This window comes from Phalangium opilio, unplaced genomic scaffold (assembly GCF_054372755.1).
Source record: "Phalangium opilio isolate 3A_F unplaced genomic scaffold, DU_Popi_V2 ptg000053l_1, whole genome shotgun sequence".
NCBI lineage: Eukaryota > Metazoa > Arthropoda > Arachnida > Opiliones > Phalangiidae > Phalangium > Phalangium opilio.
Window position 1 is genome coordinate 5,333,899 of NW_028324172.1, and position 3,509 is coordinate 5,337,407.

At 43.2% G+C, this 3,509-nt stretch overlaps 1 long non-coding RNA gene across 1 annotated transcript; it reads left to right on the forward strand.

The window, feature by feature from the left end:
- The first annotated feature begins 2,280 nt into the window (after window positions 1-2,280).
- On the forward strand, window positions 2,281-2,659 carry LOC149673223 (uncharacterized). Its single transcript, XR_016367143.1, has 2 exons — window positions 2,281-2,447; window positions 2,512-2,659. It is a non-coding gene; the product is annotated as an uncharacterized LOC149673223 (long non-coding RNA).
- The last annotated feature ends 850 nt before the right edge of the window (window positions 2,660-3,509 follow it).

Below are 3,509 nucleotides of genomic sequence, written 5' to 3' on the forward strand. Positions count from 1 at the left end.
GGAGCTGTCTTAATTCCAAAGGATAACCTTTGAAACTGGAACATTCCGCGGTGGGTAGAGATTCCGCATAGACGTTTTGACGGATCGTCCAGCTCGACTTGGAGATACGCATCCGATAGGTCGAGTTGGGAAAATACTTGACCGCCATTGAGAGTGGAGAAAATATCTTCCGGTAATGGGAGTGGATGATGGTTTGGTCGAAGAGCTTCGTTCAACCCCGTGGAGTAGTCAACGCAGAGTCGTGTCTTCCCATTCGCCTTCCGTATTACCAGAATTGGCGCTGCCCATTCGGTGTGATCGACAGGTGTAATAACGCCCAGAGTAAGTAATCGGTCTATTTCGGCATCTACCACCTCCCGTGAAGCGTAGGGGACTGGCCTGGCCCGACAGAAAACAGGCACTGCCCCCTCAATGACCTCTAGACTGGCTTTTACTGTCGTACAGCGGCCTAAGCCATCTGCGAAGACATCCGGGAAATCGTCCCGCAGGGACGTGAGGTCATCTTCCTGCCGCTGTAGCATGCAAGGGTTCAGAGACTGGAACGGTCGTCGTAGTTGATCAAGGAGCCCGAACACGTCCAGTGTTCCTACGCCTAGAAGTTTTAAGGCCCCGTTCTTGGCCAGAAAGAACGACTGTTTGGCTTTGATGGGACCCAGTTGAAACGTCGCCAGACCCTTTCCAAGGAAGGAAGCAGTAGTTCCATCAAAGAGAAGGCCAACATCCTCGCAGGGTTGCAGTGACGGCCTTCCTATAGCTTCGTAAGTCGTTTCATCAATGATATTAGCTTCTGCACCGCTATCCATTAGGAATTCGACAGGCACTCCATTGACTAAGATCTTCCCCGTGATTAGTCTTGACCCCTGAACGGAGTTGAGGCGTAACGTTGGAACCGCGAGGCAATTGACCCGTCTGCGGGACCTCCTGGGGAATTGTTTATGTATCCGCCACTTCTCGCATTGACTTTCCAAGTGGCCCTCCTTGGCACACTTGTGACAGACGTTATGTGTATAGGGGCAGTCCCGGATCCAATGCAATTCCCCGCATCGATAGCAAGGAGAGGGTGGTGGTTTGAGAGATCCACTTCCGCTTGCGGAGCTGGTCGGTGAGCCGGACCGTGGAGCACGAGACCGCGCACGGCTTCGAGATGGCTTCCCCTTTGGACGCTTAGTGGTAGCCTGGACAACATTAAGTCGGGCCGTGCGGTCTTGAAACACGGTCTGCTCGGATTTGGTGGCTACCACAGTTAAGATATCCTCGATAACTGATTCTAGCGCCACGGAGGCTTCTGTGTTTGAGCGCTGCAGAATCCGTGTCCGGATAGTTTCGTCCTCAGGTCGAGATAACCCAGAGAGAGCAATCAGAATCCCAAACTGTTCTTCCGTGAGGTCGCCGAAATTAAAACGTTTAAGCTGATACTTGACGCGGTTGAAATAGCGCGCGTAGTCTTCGTCCAAGCTTCGTTGAATACGCATGGTGTTAAACCGTTCGATGAATAGCGTATGCGTTTTACCGAAGAGCTTGCGCAGGTGTGTAATTGTTTGGTCGAGGTCGAAATCTGTCGGTTCCTTGGGAGAGCAGAACTTGTCATACTCATTGAATGCTTCCATCGACAGCTTGGCAAGGAGACACTTGACTTAAGTTTCGTCATCCATAGTCGGGGCATTGACATCCAAAGAGTACTGGAACCGCTTAAGCCATTGATCCAAATTGGAACCATCGTCCTCCGGACTGAAAAGAGGAACGTCGATGGCATTGAAACGCGGTGGGCTGACCACAGAATCCTTATCCTGCAAGCCCGTAGTGCGAGGAAGCAGAGTATCAAGTAGCTCGTCGTGACGCTTCCCCGATTCCGCATTCTGCTTGATAAGTACGCGCAAGAGGTCTTCCAGAGTAGACATTACTAGAAGAAGGTAATGTAGAGTTCACGCCCAAGGCCGATATCTCATCTCCGTCGCCACTGTTGAGTTTGTCGGTTACTCAAAACGTTAAGAACTTTTACCTCGACAACTCATTATGTAATAAAATGACTTTATTAATAAAAGAACAAACAAACAACTATCACCGATCGTGACCCACGGAACAAGACCCCGATTCTTTAGGGAGTATTAGTTTAAATAGTATAGAATAGGCCAAAAAAACTATTATTACATTAACAAAGCTTAAGAGTTACATACATAAAAAACTATTGATTAACAAGCTTAAGAGTTACATTCATAAAAAACTATTTAGATCGGATTCATAACAATTTGATATGGCACGGCACAACGTTATATACATTTGTAAATTCTATGTAGCACAAAAGGAAAAAGAATCCATTTTTTTATATTTTGGTTTGAAATAAATAAACTCATCATAGTAGTTATAACGAACAGAAAGTCAAGAGAATGGCACCGGTAATGAGCAGCAAAAAGAGAGGAAAGTTTGCTTCAAGGTAGCAGAGGGACATGGTAGTGAAAATAGTAATCTAGAATTTTGTTCGTTCAAACCTTAATATATCATGAAAAATTCAAGTGAGGAGGCGGCACTACCTAGAAAGATCTATTTTGGCAGATAACAGCGAAAAAATTATGTTCTACACACACTGGGACTATGGGAGAGTTTCTGGGCCGCAGGTCGCACATGATGAAATTTCAACTCCAATTTACATCAATTCTCCCTGGTCGTACTAGTTTCAGGTTAAGCTATAGTTTTCTCAGGTCCTGTTAGTCTCGAAAGGGTTATATAGTCCTTGTAACTTTTAAAAGGTTGTTGTCATGGCTAAACAGACCGCTATAACAGTTTTTTTTATTGTTTTATAGGTTTTTTTGACACGTTATCTCCCAAAGGTAATTAATGTGTTCTAGATTTCAATTCCAGCCTATGGCTTTTAGAAATTTTTAAAAATAAAAAAAATTTAATTTCAGGATCCTTAATTAGGGATAATGTTTTTAAAACTTATAGCCCTCTTGTAGGCGTTTTCAATCCTATGTATTTCCTATGAGCGCCTGTAGAATGATTTCTCCGCAGTACCCAGAGCTTTAAATTGGTGAAAAAAACCACTTACCTTCTAATTAAACAGGAATTTTTCCATATTCTATTATTTTTTTTTCGATTTTTGGTTTTTCAAGATAAGTATGCCTAAGTGCATTTGAACTGCACTATTAGCGACATTCGTATAGATTATAAAGTTTTGTTTTAAATCTTTCTAACTTAAAGTAGAAATACCAGATTTTGGAAAATGAATGTTACAACACAAATTACTGCCGACCAAGAGTCTAATAGATGTTATCTCTAAAAAGAACTCTTGGTCATTCCTCTTTTGACAAGTGATGGGCGGGCAGCTCGACCCTTCAACGGATTTTCCCTATTACGGAAAAATCTCGCTTTTCTTGCAATAGCCTTTCTTAAGGCTCGGTTCTCCTATATTTTAATTCAAATATTGAGAGTATTTAACTCTCAAGATTTAGGTTCATTAAATTAATGACACCTTTATTATTATTATTTTTTTTGGTGCAATATTTATATACTTC